This window comes from Phyllostomus discolor, chromosome 8 (assembly GCF_004126475.2).
Source record: "Phyllostomus discolor isolate MPI-MPIP mPhyDis1 chromosome 8, mPhyDis1.pri.v3, whole genome shotgun sequence".
NCBI classification, from domain to species: domain Eukaryota; kingdom Metazoa; phylum Chordata; class Mammalia; order Chiroptera; family Phyllostomidae; genus Phyllostomus; species Phyllostomus discolor.
In genome coordinates this window covers 29,882,212-29,903,329 of record NC_040910.2, presented here as the reverse complement: position 1 = coordinate 29,903,329, position 21,118 = coordinate 29,882,212, and positions in this window count along the sequence as shown.

Here is a 21,118-nt window from a genome sequence, read left to right as displayed (position 1 = left end):
CCCTAAATTTGTATCATCCATGAAAGTCAGTATCTTCTGACTTCTATCTTCCCTGGAGAAGCTTGAAATCAAATAAAGTGGTAAACTTAGTTTGGTGGCCATCAACCTGGGTAGCCCTCTTGGAGATTTATAATGTACATTATCATACTGAAAGTTCTGAAAATCTACAGAAAAGAAATCTAGTTAACTGTGCTTAACCAAATTTTGACCAGGGAACATACCTTAGAAGATTTTGGTATTGATAGGTAGTAGAATACTATGTTGCCATTATGAAAAATAAGGTAGGTCCTGGCTGATGTGGCTCAGTTGGTTTGAGCATCATCTGGTAAACCAAAAGGCCATTGGTTCTATTCCTGTTCAGGGCACATACCTGGATTGCAGGTTCAGACAGCACATACAAGAGACAATCCATCAATGTTTCTAGCATCACTGTTTCTCTCCTCCTCTCTCCTCCTCCCTTCCCCTCCCTCTAGAAGGAGAAAGAGAAGAAGGAAAAGGCAGTCCTATTGAACTGACATGTAAACATCTTCAAGACATTAAGTGAAAAGGGAAGTCCAAAACAATAATCATAGTCTAACTGCATTTTAAAGAAATAAAGTATATATGTGTATATATACATAAATGCCTAAGCAAGTATATATAGAAAGGTTGCAATGATGAATACCTACTGCTTTCAGAGGTTACATCTAGAAATAGGTACAGTACTTAATGAGATGGTGATGAAAGTCAGTAAATAAGGTTTTGTGAGATGAGTTGAACAGATCTCAACTCATATTTTGGTGAAAAATATCTCCCACACTGATAAAAACATGGGCACTGTGTAGTGTAATTTTATTGCTGGCCTTGACTGAGGTGATGTTAAAGTAGAGATATAATCTCACAAGAGGGCACTACACAGCAATGCAAAAAACTGTCTTTGATGTTGGTTAGTTCTGGGTTCAAATACAGACGCCTCCACTTTCTTTTTAAACCTCAGTTTCCTCATTTGTAAAATAAAGTTGTTTAAGACTTAACTGGAAAAACAAAGAGTAAAATATCTGGCTGAAAATTTACATTTAACTTTTTTTCCTTCCAACAAATTCCTGGATTGCTTTTGGAAGCAGGCTACAAGTCTGAGAAAAAATTAAAGCTCTGTCAGAAATGAAACCAAAAGATGGGTTTGGAATTCAAGAAAAGCCATTTCAGTTTCTTTCTAAGCAAGAATTAATGCTAACAAGTCAGTGCTTCCCAGTGAGCATGAGTGAAAGAGATCCTGACGAAGGGACATGCTCTGTGGTCCTGGCTTGTAACCACTGCGTCCTTACAGAGGCAGCTGAGCTGTTTTGGCCCCAGAAATACTAAACCCAGTTCAAGTGAATTAGAGCCCAACAATTCAGGCCCACAGCAGCTACAGAAAGGTACACTTATGAGAACACTGTGTCTTAAAGAATTCTTAATAGGCACACAACATCTTTCAGAGGCTTTTAGGAACATGAGATGAGTCACAAAAGGGAAAAGAGAGAGAGAGAACCAAGAGAAGAAAAAGGACTGGAGTTATGAATGGCCTGAGGCATAGGGGCAGTGAGAAGTAGTACACAGGTCATAGGTTTGTGACTTAAAGGGGTACAAACCAAAAATCATGAGACAAATATTAAGACTTAAGGACAGTGAATAGGAATAGATTTTTTTTAAGTACTGAATTTTCCAAAGCAATGGATTTACGTGCTTGAGTATCAACTAAAAGGGTAATGTCTTAAGATGGACAGACTTGACCTTTTAGTGATTTTTATCAGTCCCTGGAATCCCATTGTAAACTCCTTAAAAATGTAATCTCTGAAAGGAAAGAAGAGTACCATTTCTAGGTATTCAGTAAATTGCGTGCAATTTCCCAAGGACGATGGACGTGGGAAAGTTGCAGTCTGAGCTGTGGGAGGTGGAGCCGTGTTGCCAGGGAAACAAGGTGGAATCATGGATGAGTCCCTCATTACCAGCCTCTATAAGCTCCTCTTGTGATGAGGGGCTGTGCTGCTAGGACCAGCTACTCACCAGAGACAACTGGGTATAAGTCACTTCAGTTGAGGGTTTTTTCAAAGCAAATTTTTAAGCTGGCTAGTCCCTCTCATATGCAAGTAAGCACCTGCCATCTATAATCAGAACTGCTGAGGGGAGATATTTTGCCCTCTCCTGGTCTCCATGGGAGGGATTTTCCCCAAGCCTCTCTCCACCACTTACTTTCTCTGCTGTTGGTAAATTTGGAAAATATATCTTAATCTATAGCTTAGTTCAACTTCCAGTTTTCTCTGAGGGGAAATTTATCCTTTTAATCTTCCTACTTATTAGCACTTCCCTGACTTAGTACTTACCCTAAGTACTTGGTACTTAGTTGTTACTTATCCAGATAGAAACATCAGCCCTGGTCTGGACTACCAGTGTCCAGCTACGTAAATAAAGCTAATCCTGGGGTTCAGCTTGGCTCTTTATTAATCCATATCACCAACATGACCTCTATTTGTGATACAGAGGGTTTCTTTAGACTACATATTTTTTAATTGATAAATTATTGAGAGACTGGAAATGATGGATGCCTCCCTGGAAGCCCCTCAGAAACCCTAAAAAGGGTGCTCAATTATGATGAATTTATTTTAATTCTAGCCCAAATACCACCTAATTTAGATTCTTCACCTGATGTCTTTGCATAGGCTGTGAGAGGTCTGTGGACCCCCCCCAAAATTTATAGAAATCTTTGCATGTAAGTTCATTTTTCTGTCCCCAAGAAAGGCTAAGAAATACCACTTAAGTATTGACAAGAATAAAAAAATTCTACATAAATCCCAGTGCCAGGTATTTTCAGTAAACCTACCATTTTATATTATTCTCACTACCTCAAACCTCCAAATACACAAACAGTGAAAATGAGACTCCCTTCACATTGTTTATGAATGTAAGGCTCAACTCAATGCCTCTGCAACAAAGCCCATAGGTTATTGTCTATACCTGGCCTGCAGCATCAGTTTGTTTTGTTTCAATTTGATTTTTTATCATAGCTCCTTGGCCAATTCATTAGCATCTGCAGTATAATTAAAATAAAAGAGATTTTCCTGAAGTTTGGGAGTTTGTTAGGTTTTGTTTGTTTGTGTTGTAAGGAAACGTCCAATACTGAACAACTGGCTGCAAACTAAAATTTACCACACACACATTTAGAAAAAAGGATTCCAAATCCTGCAAAATTTTGAATACTGGGTAAATTATAATTACCTGCATAGGTATACACACATATGTATGTGTATAAAAAAAGGACCCAAAAAGTACAAAAAATGTCCTGAAAAAATGCAGGCTTCACAATGGACAGGTCTAGATTCCATAGTTCAGAAATCAATGTGGAAGTTTACCTCAGACCAGTGATAAGCGGAGCAGAACGAACAGAAGCAAACCACAAACTGCTCAATAAACCCAATGCATTTGAGCTCATTAAAAATAAACCTAGCTAAAATGAGCCAAATATGTAAAAACTGCAAACCTCACAAAGAAGCAATCCGCCCTAAAGGAGAGTCAACAGATGTGACCACAAGAAAATTAAAACCTCCAAGAACCCAACGCAGTAGAACAAACTGAGAGACTATACAATCAGTATGTTAGAAATTATTAAAGGAAAGATAATAACAGCTAACATTTATTTAGTGTTATAATCACTGACATTAATGGAGAGGTTAAATGGCTCAGACAGACTTGAAGAAAATAGTAGGAAAGGTACACTATGGCTTCTCCAAACCATCACCAAAGGCTGAAGACTGAGACGATGCTTGGGACAGGCAAAGAGGACAGGACAGCGATAGGAATTGGTCTTGGATGCTGAGCTTGGTCATATGGTCAAGGACATGATGGTGAAGTTCATGGAGGAGATCTCTCTCATTTCCTTCCTTGACTTCTTCCTGCGGCCATTTCTTGAGGATAAGGTACTCCAGATGGCACCCTTTCAGAGACAAAAAAGGGGAGACCAGCATATCAGTTCTAAGTATCATCGGTTAGTGGGGATCATAAGGACCCATTGATCTAGATGTTGAATGCTCTGAGGAAGTGGCAGTTTCCTTCATGGGTGTCACCATCTGGGCAAGCATTCGTGAGCTGAAGGAAGACTACTTAGGGAACAAATCAGCAAGCCCTACTCTGTCCTGGCAAGGTGGCTGGGCACTGTCACTCTGTGCCTGTGCATCTGATCTGATCCATCCTTCCTTCATGGCAATTTCTCTGTCTTGCCTCCCAGCAGGCTGCTAATCAATGCTATTTTGCCACCACCCTGGGTGACTTGGCTAAAGCCATTTTTAATGCCATCTCCAAGGCACAGTCTGACTTTTTCACTGTAACCTGGGAAGAGACAGCATGCAGTCTACTGATCAGGAATTCCATGTCCAAGGTAACAGCCCACCACCCCAGATGCCAAATAAAAGCAATGGCATTAGGAACTCTGTGGTTGGTGGTCGCCTGGACCTCTGTCGGACGCTGCATGGCAAACCCTCACTCCGGTTCTGGGGGGTGGTTCTCCTCATTCAATGATAATCAGAGGTCAGCGGGGTGTCTGACTGAGGCCAGGAGGCAGGTGCAGGGATGGCAGGGATGGCTGTGAGACCAGAAATGCCTTAAACTGCAGCTCTGCGCCCCGCCCCACCCCCTCCTAGCGGGTCCGCACCCATGCACTGGTGGGGCGCTGGTCCCCACTCCCACAGCTGAGAGCTGGGCTGGGCTGTTTGGCCCAAGGGCTGAAGGGCCCGAATATCACACTACTAACTCCAGTCTGTGTCTGTGTCAATCACTGTGAAATAAAGTCTGAACACATAAAAAAAAAAGGAATTTCATGGTCGCCTTGAAGATCCACACTTGGTATCAGGGCAGAGCACTTGGATTCTGCCGTGACCACCACAGTGCTTTTTTATTCCAGCAAAATAAATTGAATTAAATCTTAGGGGGGGAAACTAGATATACCAGGCAAGTGTTATATAATATTGACTTTTGGGGAAAAAATAGTTGGAAAGATTAATAACAATAACAACAGGGAAAACACCAAGAAAACAGTCCCCAACCTATATGCACCTAAGACATAGCTTCAAATTTTTCAAAGCAAATATTGACAGAATTACAAAGAAAAACCGACAACCCTACAGTCTCATAGAAATTTTATATGCCTCTGTCAGCAACAGATAATATAACAGACAGTAAAGTAAAAGACATACAAGATTTAAAAAAAAAATTAAACCAGCAACTCTCAAATAATCCCCTTGGAGAAGAGACTCAGAAGTTCCCCGAGTCAGTCCTCTCCCTGACTCCGGAGGAACTGTCCTGAGAGAGAACTGGAAAACCACAAGACTCCACAGAGAGCAGCCAAAGGAGGCCAGTTTTCCCTTGTGCCTGAGAAAAAGTCAGAACGAGAAACCCTGTGGAGATTTAAGAACCAACCCTAAAAGGAAAGCCGAGAGCCCAACTTGACACTGTAGAGAAAAAGCAGTGGCTACACACTTAAAGGGGGCGGGGGCTCTCAAGCTAGGTACCCACAGACTCCAGGGAACTGCGTGTCCAGACTCTCTGAGGAGCAGGCAGCTGCAGTTAAAGGCCATGGGCCTCAGGGCAGCCAGCTGAATCTGGCTGAAGTTTGATTCGGGCCACGCTGGCTGATTCTGACACTCAGGCCAGGCCTGGCTGGTCATCTAAGTTAAGCAGATACTTCTGGGAAAGGAGAGTTTTGAACTCCTGCAGATCGGACTGAAGATTCTCTTCCCGTTTCTCTTCCCTAACCAGGCTTACAGGAACCACCAGATTTTGGCATGATGGATATTTTAGTTTGTAACACACTTTTGCCTCCCTCTTTCCTGGTTTACCCCAACTAACCTCCTAGGATGCCTCACTCTAAAGTCAGGAAGAGGCTGATATGCTTTTAGAACATTCTCTAAATAGATGTTGACATTAATAATTCAACAGGGTTAATTCTGTTGCTAGGAATTCCAAAGGTATGGGGAGGTATAATAGGTTTTTCAGATGGAAGGTAGGTAGGAATACAGTGTGAAGACCTTTCCCCCTACACAAACTGGATGTCTCCAAGTTCAGGTTATGGGAAATGAGGGCTTTAGAGAGATTAAATGTCTGGTTTAGCCAGCAAACTGCACAGCCAAGATTAGAACTCCAGGCTCCCTGAACCACTTCCTCTATCACACTGTTGCCTTATTTCCTGTTTTTCCACTCAAGCTAATCATTACATGAAATTTGAAAACCAGTCACCAGACTGAAGAATGAAAAGCCTTTGGGTAATTAGGGGAATTGTTTATAAAGAGTCAAGAGTTCATGCAATTATTAAATATTAAAATATTTCCCCATGTATCAAATGGCTAGATGTGAACTCCAACTATTAGGATTAATATCCTCATTCATTTTGTTTTGGCTGTTAATTTCATCAAAACTAGACATGTTTTGAGTGGGGTATGCTGAAGGGCTTTTTTTGTTTATTTGTTTGGGGGTTTTAACTTTTCAGCAAAGCTAACAACTTGAAATGGCAAGAAATGAGTCAATCCAGATCCATGTTTTTGCCACAGTCTTGGGTCTTAAAATATATATTTATTTATAACTTAAATAACATATAATGGAAACAGGATGTCTTTTGTAAGAACTAAGGCATTTCATTCTTTGTATAAAAGGCTAAACTAAAGACATATTCATTATAGCAAATGGCTTGTTCTGCTATATATTTGTTCATTTTTATGCTCTTCAGCAGAGATGGTAAACTTTTTCTGCAAAGGGCCAGGTAGTAAATATTTCCAGCTCAATGAGCCATGTAATCATCTCGTTTGTGATTGCTCACCTCTGCTGCTATAACCAGAGAGCAGCCGTGGGGGGTATGTAAATAAATGAGCATAACTAGGTCCAGCCCCAGGCCGTGGTTCGCCTGATCTCTGCTCTCCAGTACAAACCGTATTGTGTGGCAGGATAGGATAGCTTGCCAAGTAAACTATATAGTCTAAACAAGTTGCTATTTTTGTGTACAGTTAAACTTACTTGACCTCTTTTTAATTTCTTTGTATGACTTGTTTCATATAGAAAATTGTAAGTTTTGATGACGGTCACAATATTTTATTAATTTAATATTCTTCCTAAACTTCACACCAGACAACATGTCCCAGAAGAAAGACAATGGGCTTAACCGTCAAAATAATCAGAATTCCAATCCTGGTTATGCCAATGATTTCCTGTGTGACATTGGATAGTTTATTGACTCTGAGCCTCCATTTCTTTGCCTGTGAAAATGGAGATTATATCTACTTCATAGTGAGAATTTATTTAATATAATATAGATTAAGCTTTTTTATAAAATTTCAAAATATCAGGAATCATCAAACCAGTGACTCAACCAATGGAAGGAAGCCCTTGCGTTTTTCCCCACAGGGCTGTCCTCAGGATGATGCTTGAGAAAGAACACCAGCGTCTGCGCACAGACGGATGGCAGCGCAAGCTCTCCTGGCTCCCTTCAGTGAAGATATGTTGCCACACATGGTGGTGGTAGCTGTCCATACTCACATCCACACAAGCCAGTTGTTTGCTCTGTCAGATGATGCAACAGGTATCCCTTGCCATTTTTGTGTAAATACTTATTCAATCTGGGCTCGAAGGGCTAATACAAAGTTAAAACCCATTTATTTTGGGTGCACCTGCTTAACAATCCAGTGAAAATCCAGAGGAAAGCTTGTACTACAGTAATCACTGTGATTTACAGGGTGTCTCAAGTGTACAGTATTGTAGAGTTTATAACCCCAGTATTACCAGGTCAGAAGCAAGCAATGGAGGGTCAAGGCAGTGGTTTTTGTTTGCTCACTGATTATTAAGATTAAAGGGAATTATGTAGCTAGCGTTCCTTCCAACGAAAATGAAAACTAGGTACCTTTAATACCTAAAGCACTGTAAGTGTGTTAGTTTGGTTAGGAGGATAATGATTGAAACCCTGAGGGCCACATGACTGAGGCCAGAGGTCACACTGGCACAAAGCGAAAGGGAAGATGTAAAAAGGATGCCTGATCGATGAAAACACTCTGCCATGGTTTTATTTTTCTTCTGGATGTTACAGAAGAGATAAAGTGCAATTTGAGAAAATGAATCTCCTGGTGCCTATGGGAGACATACAATATGCTATGTAACATCAAAGACACAATCATACTGCAATTTGTGAGCAGGCAGGGAGGGAAAACTTATTTTTGCCCTTCTAAGATAACAGAGCACATGAGAAGTGAGTGAAAGACTAAAATTAAGCAATGCACACCTAAGGAAAAAAAGTTTCAAAGGGATTTTTCCTTTATAGGTAATCAATTGTAGGGGATAGAGGGTAGGGATGTAGTTCACTCTCACTGAAGCTAAACTCCCTGAACACGTTTATTCCCAAACTCTTTAGAATGCTTCTGGGCCACCGTCTCCACCAAACAAGCTGTCAGAGATTGCTGAGAAAAAGAAGCTAATTCCAATATTAGCCAGAGTGGCAGGTAATTGGCAGGGTAATTAGGCTCAAGGGAAGATGAGCAGTGCATCCTACATCCAATACAAATGACTTTTAGACTATCCATCCCTGTTGCCTTTTGCTAGCTCTAGGTAGAGAGCTTCGATTTATATCAAACATTGCTTCTGCCAGAGATCTGCTCACTGATACCTACCATTCATTGAACACCTTGGCACTTCTATTCATCTCATTTCACCTTCATCACAATTGCTCAAGGTAGATTGTATGTCCATTTAGAAAATGAGGAAAGTGAGCCTCTGAGAGATTTGGGAAGTGACTGAAGACCCAGCAGTATTCACTGGTAGACCCAGGGTAGACCCAGGATTCAAGCTCAAAGCTGTTGATCTAAAGTTTATGCCCTTTCAACTGTGTCAAAAGCCACCAAAATGTTTGCTCACTATTGCTTCAGTGTCTGTCACAGAGTGATGCTGACTTCCTGATAGGACACGTGTAACAGGTAAGTGCCTATCAGCTACACACTGACTCCTACTAAAAAAGTGTTTCAGTCTTAAATTATAAAAATTGTAGGAGAAATACCTGAAAAGACTGCATTTGTGAAATGCATAAAACTTGGAAAGAATGGAAACCAAGGAACTGGTTTAATTGTGCTGTGTTTTTTTTTTTTTTTTTTTTTGCTTGTTTGTTTTGGGCAGAATTAGGACAGCAACTTGATCTCTTTCCTGGTCATCTTCCATCAAGTTCTTCCACCCAGAGCAGAGCCTTCTCCCACTTCCGGTCACAGAAGAGGCTCCCGCGCAGGTTGACCAGCTGCCTTCACAAAACCAGTTCTACTGAGTTTCTACAAGTCCTCAGTTTCCCCAGAACTTCTTCAACCCACGTCTGTGGCAGAATTTTTATTTCTAAAGGGCTTATGGCAGCAATTTTATCTGAAAGAGACAACTGAAGCTACAATATCATAGCATTCTATACAAATGGAAAAGGCACCATTGTCTACATCAAAAGGGACAGTTAGCAATCCCCCAGACCTCTTTCCTGGGGAGGCCTCTGCTCTTGCCTCTGCCTCAGCACCTTCACTTGCACCTTCTATCCTCCACTGGGACCTGAATCTTGTTTGTCCTGTTCAATTACTTACATTCTCAGACTTGTTTAGATGTCGAAAGAAAACAAGGATAGATTTTATGTAATAGGCTCCAGGCCCCGCCCCAGCTGTCTGCTTTGTCTCAAAAACCGGTAGCTCAGCCTGCAGTGATCTGCAAAACCTAAAGAAAGGGTCATCATTCCCTTTGCTTCTCCTTCAACTCGGCAGGGTTCTTTTAAATTTTGATTATCACTGATCTGAGTATTTTATTTTCACTGTTTTTTACACAGACTAAGAACACTGAGACTGTCCTCCTAGATTAGATGTCAAAAGACTAAAGTCCTCTTCTCTTCCAGCTACCACCAACCTCACTCTCTGCCATCTATCTTCAGCTTGTACATGATAAGGTAAAAGCCTATGATTCAGTACTCTCCTCCACCACACGTACTACAGAGCTGACTGTGGGGCTCTGCAGCCAGCTTGCCTGCTCACCACTTAGCAGCCATGTGACCTTGTACAAGCTCCTGAACTTCTCTAGGCCTCAGTGGCCTCATCTGTCAAATGGGAATATTAATGGTACCCATCTCATAGAGAGGTTTTGTGGGGATGACATTAAAGAATCTATCTATAGAAGTTGCTTAGCTCAGTACCTACATTTGTATGTGCTCAATAAATGCTGTATGATTACTCCCCCAAAGTCCTTTTTCTAAAATCTCTGCTTGTGACAGGCCTTTTGATTTTGATTTTAATAACTGTGCAAAGCATGGTATTTTGATTTTAGTAACAGTGCAAAATAACTGATACCTTCCATGAAGGAGTATGAGTTTGTTTCCAATGCAATGATGCTTTCTACTGCTGGCTTTTGCTGGGGCCCCCAGAGATATGCTCTCCTCAAGAGCCAGTCTCACACACAGATGAATGCCATTAATTCTGTCCAGATCGCCCAGCCCTGTGGAAGTCAATCTTCCTCCTACTTTGATCCCTGAAATCTATTTCCAGGAGAGCAAAGTCCCTCATCACATATTTAATACAATGCTTACACTGTAAAAATTCCCTTTCTATACACACCCTCTGCCCTGGCACTAGGAACACTATGAACCCAGGTCATCCTTTGTTTCCTTTTAAAATTAGTCTCAGTACCACTACAGCAAATGAAGGGGAGGCAAGAACCTAAAGGGGGAAAAAGGTGTATACTATACATTCTTATCTGTCTGACTATTTAGACAAAGATGGTAGCATCCCTCTTCCTATTGTCTCTTCTACAAGTAAAAGTAGTGGGGGAAAGGCCTTCTCTTCTCTTTGTCATAGCTAAACCCAAATAAACATAAACAATGAGAACCAGCCAAGTCTGGTCTTTTGAGAAACCTCAGAGGAAAGACTGACAACTCTGTGCAGGTGCTACAAGGAGGAAAGTCTTGCCTCCATAAAAGTTCTGGCACTCTCCAAGCCAACCCCAAAAATCTGTGTGTTAGTGAGACATTATTAATCAAAGCAGAGACTAAACACAGAAGGAGCTGAGGCTGTACATGATGAAGTAAGCAGGCCAGTGCAGGCCCAAAGGATGGGGCAACCAAGGACACAGAAAACAACAGGAGGGAAACAGGAGAAAGAAATTGCTGGGATTCAATGAACTCTGCACCATTCGGATTGCCACATAATCCCAACTCATACAAGCACAAAAGATTTACAAGTATTTCAAACTTTTGACAGGACGTCTTGGTAGGGTCTGAAGAAGCTCCTCGTAAAAGTAATTCAACTACAGGATCTTAATTTTCCCCCAAAAAGCCAAGGAAACTAGAGACTAGGGGTGAACAGTTTAAAGACACTTGCAAATCAAACAAGTGAAGGAAATATTATGTATTTTTTCTTAACTGTTTTAATGAGGGTTTCACCCAATGGTGTAACTCTACGCACCATCTGGAGCAGAGGAATGAGGCTTAAATTTTACTTAGAGAATATTGTTCTCCACTCTCACCACAGCAGCTGTTCCTTATATCTACTTTTTGTTATTGTTGCTGTTGCAAAGAAATGCATCCTGCACAGGTGGAGAAATGTCCAGTGTTAAATAACAGGAAAAAGTAACAATTCAGGAACACTTACAGATACAGTACAGATTTTATTACCAGACTGTGGACCAGTACAACCTCTAATTTTAGCCACTTCCTCCTGTCCCTGTACTGCTGCCCCTCGCCCTGCCCCTCACCAGTTTTCCCCCACAGTAAAGACTGCAAGTAACAGCTGTTTCAGGACTAGAGAACCTCTACTCCACTTTCAAGATCTACTTTGCCATTGGTTAAAAATAATACATGTGATATCAAGATTTATCTCTTAATGAAAAGTACATTTAAATTCATTTTTCCTTCAGATTTTAATAATACCCTTTGAAGTGACTTTTGTTCAGCAAAATTGTATTGGGAATCACAGACATAGTATACATTTGTTGGATACTGTTCTGAATTTCTTCTTCCAGAAGAAAGCTCTTTCAGGGAAACATAACAGCTCTACAACCCCTTATCCGCCATTCCAAAATCTCAAAAGCTCTGAAAGCAGAAAGTTTTTCATAACAGAGTTGGCACCAAGACCTGCTCTGACCCGAACTCATTTGAAGTCAAAATCTGACCTTAACTTGCATAAGCCTATTTATAGTTTTCATTTATTTCACTGAGTATTGTAAATGTAAGCATATTTTTCTTCAGAAATATTAATGTGCTTTATTACCTACCTAGTGCTGCCCTAGACCTCATTTTATATACTATATGGTAAAATCTGAAAAAATCTAAATACTGAAACACATCTGGCCTTGCAAGTTTCTGGTTAGGAATCGTGGTCCAATAAATATTTGTCAAATCAATACACGAATGAACTAAGGACTTCATGAGTGCATATTTTACTATACTAACCCAGGTCAGCTTCTGAGCAGTGACTATGAGCCCCTTTGCCATCTCATTGGACGTTCTTCCAAAGAGAGATGAGCTCTGCGCCTTTGGCATCGCCCACAGCTCTCTTGGTATTCTTCTGTCGCACAGAGATGGATGGAGGTTGAGCCCTGGCACCCACTGCATTCTTATACTTCATCATCCACTTAAGCACTTGCTCCTCCATTCATCCACCAATTATTTATTAAGTGTTATCATCAGGCACTATGTTAGCATGAGAAATACAAAGATAAATGAGACTTACTCTGTGCCCTCTGAAAATTCCTATTTTTATACTGAGAGCAGATGGTGGTTGCCAGCTCTGAAGTAGGGGGGTGGGAAAAATGGTAAAGGGGGTGAAATGTACAAACTTCCAGTTATACAATAAGTAGGTCATGGACAGCCTGGTGGCAATAGTTAATAATACTGTTTTGCATATTTGAAAGTTGCTAAGAAAATAGGTTTTAAAAGTTTTCATCACAAGAAAAAAAATTTTGTAACTATGTCCTGTGACAGATATTAACTAGACTTATTGTGGTGATTATTTCTTTTTTTATTGTGTAAATGCCTTTATTTGAACTACTAGACTGGTATCAAATTATATCATTTTTCAGACTTAGAGCAATATTATGATCTTGAAAGCTATAGCAAACAGCTTGACAAAGCAAGAGTACATAAGTCCTACACACATGTTTTTATTTTTTAGTGACCACATTTCCTTGTCTCAGGTGTAAAATTAGAAAATCTGTCATACACTTAGCATACTTGGCTTACTGTATCCCACCCGCGTTCCGAGCATACTCTCTCTTTTAAAGTGTCAGACCCAATAGCATTTTAAATCTAAAGAGAGAGTTTGATGACACAGGTTTAAAATTTATTTCATAATTATACAAATAGCAAATCATTTTGTTGTACCTGAAACTAATAAATGTTACATGTCAATTACACCACAATAAAAAACTAAAATTTTTAAAAGTGAAACTAAAATCATGAGAAAAAAATGAAAACACCTATTTATAATATTAATATTATAAAACAGAATATTTGAAATCTAAAATGATCTTCTCTTATATAAAATATTCATTCTAACATACATTTATCAAATTCTGCACTGTGCCAGGCACCAAGGATATAAAAGTGCACAGACCTTGTTGAGAGCACTAAGTATAGTGGAAGAGGCTGCCGCTTAGAAAAAATTGTCCTTTGTAGCCATCCTTACATATTGGGGGGCAATCTTAGCCAATCTCTGGCTAAGAAGTCAAAAAGCTTTCCCAAAGGTAGTGATATCTGAGCCACAGCAGGTGCTTATTTAGGGAGACAACCAGAGAAAGGACAATTTAAGGAGAAGTCACAGCATATGCAAAGCACTAAGCAAGGAGATAGCTTGGCATATAGAGCTAGAGTCCATTTGGAATGGATGCAGTTCAAGGTGCCTGTGGAAATAGCCCATGTTTTATATTGAGGGGGAGAGACAGATCATGAGAGGACTACGTTCTAATCTAAGCTAAGGAGGGTCTACATTTTCCTCTAGGCAATGAGGAACACCTGAGGGATATTTAAAGTACCCAAATGACAAGATCAGATTTGTATGTGCGGAGAAGTCCTCAGGGAACAGTTTGGAAAAGAACAAAGATACTGAGTTTGTTTCTAGCAAGATACCCTTAGAATATTCAAGTAAGAAATATTTGTCTTGCACCCCTCCCCCACATACAGCATCACAATGAAGCAACGTGGGTTGCCCAGCCCTGGTGAACATCTAAGGCTCTGCCCCTTACTAAATACCAGGCATGTGTGGAAACAAAAGATATATATATCTTGGGATATATATATATATATATCCCAAATAAAAGAACAGTTCAAAGCTCCAGAAAAAATACAGCTAAGTGACAAAGAGATAGCCAACCTATCAGATGCAGAGTTCAAAACACTGGTGATCAGGATACTCCAGGAACTCACTGGGTACTTCAACAGCATAAAAAAGATGCAGGCAGCAATGAAGGTTGCATTATGTGAAATAAAGAAAAATCTATAGGGAACCAACAGTGACGGGAAGGAAACCAGGACTCAAATCAACAATTTGGAGCAGCAGGAAGAAAGAAACATTCAACCAGAACAGAATGAAGAAATAAGAATTTGAAAAAATGAAGAGAGGCTTAGGAACTTCCAGAACATCTTTAAACATCCAAATCAGGGGTACCAGGAGGAGAAGAGGAAGACCAAGAAATTGAAAGCTTATTTGAAAACATAATGAAGGAGAACTTCCCCAATCTGGCAAAGGAAATAGACTTCCAGGAAGTTCAGGAAGCTCAGAGAGTTCCAAAGAGGTTGGACCCAAGGAGGAACACACCAAGGTACATCGTAATTACATTAGCCAAGATTAAAAATAAGGAGAGAATCTTAAAAGCAGCAAGAAAAACAGAGACAGTTACCTACAAAGTAGTGTCCAGAAGACTGTCAGCTGATTTCTCAAAAGAGACCTTTCAGGCAAAAAGGGGCTGGAAAGAAGTATTCCAAGTCATGAAAGGCAAGGACCTACACCCAAGATTACTCTATCCAGCAAAGCTATCATTTAGAATGGGAGGGCAGATAAAGTGCTTCTCAGATAAGGTCAAGTTAAAGGAGTTCATCATCACCAAGACCTTACTATATGAAATGTTAAAGGGACTTAGCTAAGAAAAAGAAGATGACCAGAAACTATGAACAGTAAAACGACAACAAACTTACAACTATTAAAAACTGAACCTAGACCTGGCTGGCATAGCTCTGGATTGAGCGCGGGCTGTGAACCAAAGTGTCGCAGGTTCGATTCCCAGTCAGGGTACATGCCTGGGTTGCAGGCCATGACCCCTAGCAACTACACATTGATGTTTCTCTCTCTCTCTCTCTCTTTCTCCCTCCCTTCCCTCTCTTAAAAAAATAAATAAATAAAATCTTAAAAAAAAACTGAACCTAAAAAAAGCCAAAAACAAACTAAGGAAACAACTAGAACAGGAACAGAACCACAGAAATGGAGATCACAAGGAGGGTTATCAGCGGGGGAATGGGAGGGGAAGAGAGGGGGAAAAGGTACAGAGAATAAATAGCATAAATGGTAGGTAGAAAATAGACAGGGGGAGGATAAGAATAGTATGGGAAATGTAGAAGCCAAAGATCTTATATGTACGACCCATGGACATGAACTAAAGGGGGTGAATGTGGGTGGGAGGGGGTATGCAGGGTGGAGGGGAATAAAGGGAGGGGAATGGGACAACTGTAATAGCATAACCAATAAAATATATATTTTTTAAAAAAGAAATATTTGTCTTGCAGGACTGGCCCTAATTAAAAGCTACAAGGCCCTAAGTGAAATCATAAAGAAAGCAAAGTGGATTCTCACCACCCTTTGCCACCCTACTTCCCTGGGTCTCACTTCCCCATGGAATTTTCTCAGTGACACTGGCATACCCAAACTGGCCAAGCTGAATTAGGAAAAAAAATACAACTGTGTTTCTTTTAAATGGAAGGGTAGTGTACTTTCCTCTTGAAATATTTTTTGCAGCAAGATTAAATAACATACCACAACAACAACAACAAAACACATCATTTTCTCCTTCCTTTTTCCTCAGTTACATTTCACCCACTTTAAAGGCAGGAGGCATCCCAAGAACAAAGTGGTAACTATGGATTGTTCACATGCAGCCCCCCAAAATCTAAGGCAATAAAGTGACAAGTCAAATGATGACCTGCCAATTGCTTTTTATAAACATGGAACAAATGAGTATTACTAACTCTTGGATAGAGCTCAGAAGGCCTGAGGGGAAGGAAATGTATATTTGCATCCTTTGATAGAACAGTATTTAACAATGAGTGATTTTATTTCTTGGTCTGAAAACTCTCTCTAGCCTGTTATTGGCTTCAAAAGAATGGGATGTGATTGACAGGACCTTTCGTGTCACTTAGTGTGGCTAGAGTCACATGGGCATCTTAATAAACAAGGTGAGAATACAGATACACTTTAATCTATGATGCTCTTCTGAATTAGTCCTTTCATCTGCGTACCACTTGACTAGTCTGAAAAGGAGTTGGAATGTCACCTTATTTAGGTGTCCTCTTGTAAAATTTAGGTATCTTGGAATGAGTCCCACACAAATCCACATCCAGTTAGTGACTTTGAGTCACACAGCTTACTTGGAAAAGACTAGAATCTAAAGCTTAATTTCTGATTTTCTATTCACCTACAGCCAACACTTCCTATTGCCTGATTATAATCTCATAAAGAAGCCTGGGTAGGAAGGTGTTTCAAGGCCAAGTTACATACAAATGAGAAAATATTTATTGAGCACCTTGTTGAATGCTAAACAGTTCTTGACATAGCCCTCCACCTCACAGACCTTAAAAAAGCAGTATGAAGTCAATGTCATGAGTATAATTCTTTAACTGAGCTCCAGTTGGAAATCACTCACCACTCTATGGATAATGTGGGAAGCTCATGCTCACCAAGTCTTGGTCTCCTTATCTGTGAAAACAAGAAAAAAAATGAAATAAACTTTTGTTAACTTTTCAGAATGATTGCTCAGTTTAAACCAGGGTTGCCCACCTGATTGGGCCCACCACCTGATTTTGTAAAATTTTACTGGAACACAGCCACACTCATTTGTTTATATATTGTCTATGGCTACTTTCATCAATAATTAAGATCATATGTCCAGCAAAGCAGAAAATATTATCTATCTGTTCCTCTGTAGAAAAAGTTTGCCAACCTCTCATTCAGATAATTGTTGTATGTGTGCAGAAGTGTGTGATAATGCACATGTATTTTATATCTGGTTCAGGAGCAGAGCTCAGGCTGGGTAGAGGACCTCCCTACTGGAAGACGGGACACCTACAGCACTAACCTTGGATTGACCCAGTTGCCTAATAAACACTCAGGACAGTCAGTGTCATCTCCCTCTACCTGGTGAGTCTCCAGAGCAGCTGAGAGGGGCCAAGAAGGCATCATAAATAAATAAATAGTAAACTTGGAAACAGTAGGGTATTACAGAATCTGACAGGAGCTTTCCCCCTGGTGGGCTGTGTATCCTATGGGAATTAAGGGACCAAAGGGGAAACACTTTAGACTGGGAACATGCTCCTAAGTTGTTTGAACTGAGAAGTCCTCTTTGTGCATCTATGTCCAGATAAAATGCTTTCTTTTACAATGGAGATAAAATAAAGTGCACAACTTTTAAGTACACATTTCAGTGCACTTTTATCTATGTATATCACTGAGTAACCAATACCTAGATCAAGATATAGAGCATTTCCAGCACACCAGAAGGCTCCTTGGAACCCCATTCAGTTGATAGCCCCCTAAAGAAACCAAATATTCTTACATTCTGTATTATTATAAATTAGTTATGTCTGGTTTTTGAACATCATATAAATGGAATCAGACAGTATATATTCTTTTGTGCCTGGATTCTTTTGCTGTGGACAAGGCACATGAAAATCAGTCATTCCCTCTCTCGTCTGGGAAGGCAGCCAAAACAACACAGGAACAGCCCAGAAACTGGGGTAGTCATCACACTGCCTACCTAAATCGGCTGTGTTGGTTAAAGGTGGAATTCTGCCCATGCTCCTAAGCCCATGCAAAGACCAGCTTGTCTTAGTTTTCAAAGGGCAATATTGCTCTGTTCCGTCATAGCTAAAGGCCGTAGGGGAAGGCTCTCTGATATCATCCCCCAATGCTTGCCATACCCTCAGCAATCTGCCCTCTAAGATCCCCCACATATTTGCCAAAGGCCTGCCCTTCAGCTTAGGCCCTGGTGCCTGTACCTCTGTCTGCCTCTAGAGAAACATAATCACCTGTATGAAAGCAGCCCCCTGCCTGTGGACAGAGGTGCCAAAAGCTGCAGCGACTCACCTACAGTGAAAATTGAGCATGTATAGCTTTTAGTACAGAATCACCAACACCAAAGGCACCTGCCAAGCCAGAACCTCAGTAGTCCCTCTCACAAGTGGCACTTCTTGATAACATTCTAAGACTCGGCCCCTTGGCGCATGGATGTCTGGGTCTGTGAGGTGGTCTGTTAACTGAACTCTCCTCCACACTGAGTTCTGAACCAATTGAGAAATGAGACAAAAGAGTTAGCTGAAGGAGAGCCAAACTGTCCTGTGTTTTACTGATAAGGCCTAGGTTGAAGGACATGGGTCATATCTGAAGGCAAATAGACTTCATAATACTAAACCCTAGCATGAGCCCCTCGCCAGCCTCCTGAGACAAAACTACATCCTCCCTGGCTGTCCTGACGACATGGAAAAGTCATCTGAGGACAGTGTTGGCTCCCTGCGGGCAGCTTTCCCTCCTGAGGCAGAGGGAGAGGAGGGAGCCCAGTTACAGGTTCGCAATTTCTCCTTCCAAACTCCCAAACAGATTAAATCATTCTTCCTCCCCAGAGAGAAGTGAAGAAGAGAGTGGAAAGAAGCTAGAAGTTTTATAGTGAGTGGAGTTTCCTCCACATAGCAGGAAACATCAGAAAAGAGAAATATGTATTCCTTCATTAGAAATGTAAACTATCAATAAATTATTAGCTAATACACTATTAGTAAATGTTAACAGTTAAAAATATTAAACCATACTTAAAACATGGAGTAAATATTAATGACAATATTTTATTAACTAATTGAAAACCCCTCTCATTGACCATAAGAGCTAAGATGTTTTTAATTTTTACAAATGGCTTACTTTAGGTGTCAGAACAACAACATTGGTTACAAACATGACATCTGTATTTTAAACAGGATATACTCATTTTCTGGATCCACTTTAAAAACACAACTTTTTTTTTAATCACTACTATCAAATAGGAGGTAAAGGCCTCATCATGGGAGAATTCAAACTTTACTACTTAAATCTTTTCACCACCAACTATTACCTTCCCTTTAGATGTTGTGTTTTCATTACCAGTTATTATGGGCCACAAATAAAAATAGCTATATCTGCCCTGGCTGGTGCGGCTCAGTGGATTGAGTGTGGGCTATGAACCAAAGGGTAATCAGTCTGATTCCCAGCCAGGGCACATGCCTGGGTTGCAGGCTGGGTCCCCAGTGGGGGCCACATGAGAGGCAACCACACATTGATGTTTCTCTCCCTCTCTTTCTCCCTCCCTTCCCCTCTCTAAAAATAAAATAAATAAAATCTTTTAAAAAAAGCTATATCTAATCAAAATGTCCCTTGCAGCAGAGTGCTACTTCAACAAGTCTGCACTCTTCTTTCCAGTCTAGCCTACACAGATTTAAGAGTCCTGTGATTAAACAGTCCCGAGGATATTACTTCACACCAGGCATAGTGAGTATTCAAATGATATTTATAAGACATAAACTACCTTTGTTCAAGAGCAATCTCAAAAAGTGGATTTTAAGAACAAAGCAGAGGGAGGGAAAATGCCAACATATCTAAAATGATAGATAAAATATTTTGTTCCAAACTGAAAACTAGAAAATTGCTTTCTACATGTGAAATAGTACATAAAAGTGATCTAACGATTATAGTTTAAATTTCACAGCTAAGCTAGCAAAGTCAATTAAACCTTGCTTGTTATGAACTGCTTTTTTCTAAACTCAGAACAAAAACATAAATAGTAGTTGCGGTGAAGTTTTCTTCTGCCACCATGCTCACAGCATCTTCAGGCGTATTATAACTCATTACCAATAAATTGAAAGCGGCTCCTCACCTCGGTTCGAATACACTGTCGGTGTCTCCGAGGCTGCAGTCTTTCCCGCTCGCTGTCAGTTCTGGGAGCGGGGCGCCCCTTGGGCCAGAGCCGGGGTCAGAGCCGGGTAGTGGGGCCTGAGCCAGATGCTCACAGCGCCTCCCTAGCGTTCTCCCACGGTCGTCTCGCAGACGCTCTTTGGTTTAATTCGCTAGAGAGTTTCTGGGAGGCACGCGTGACGCGGTGTTTAAATCCAGAATCTCTGAAGCCAGTCTACCCCGGTCCAAACCTGGCTTTACTCGGTGTGTCTCCGGAAAGTGATTTAACTTGTCTTGGCCTCCACTGTTTTGTTGTTTTTTAAATCTGTAATAGTCAGGTGATGCCAACTTCAGCCGTTCCCCTCGTCCTTTTACCTGCAGTTCTGCTTCCGGCAGTTTCAAAAATATTTCCGTGGAAATTCCAGAAATAAACATCTAAGTTTTAAACTGTCCGCCATGCTGAGTGGCTGAAATCTCGCGAGTCTTGCTCCAGCCTGTGCAGCCGGGACTCGAATGTCTGTCCGGTGACTCGGCGCTGTGTTCGGTCCCCACCCACAGTCACCTCGTAGCGGCCTTGGTTAGCAGATCGATTGTCCCGATAGCTCAGTGCCTGTGCCAAGTCACCGTAACGGTCCCCTGCGGCTGAGTCACCAGGCCCACGTCATTCACTCGCTTCGTCCCCTCCCGCAGACCACGTATCATCTCAAGAAGAAAGTTGAGTACAGTACAATAAGATATTTTGAGAAAGAGTGACCACATTTTCACATAACTTTTATTATGATCTATTATGATTGTTCATCTCTTTATTATGTTATTATTGTTCATCTTTTTTATTATGTTATTATTGTTCATCTCTTATTGTGCCTAATTTATCAAGTAAATGTTATCATAGGTAGGCAGGTATAGGGGGAAATGTAGTATATTTAGAGTTCTGTATCATCCACAGTTTCAGGCAT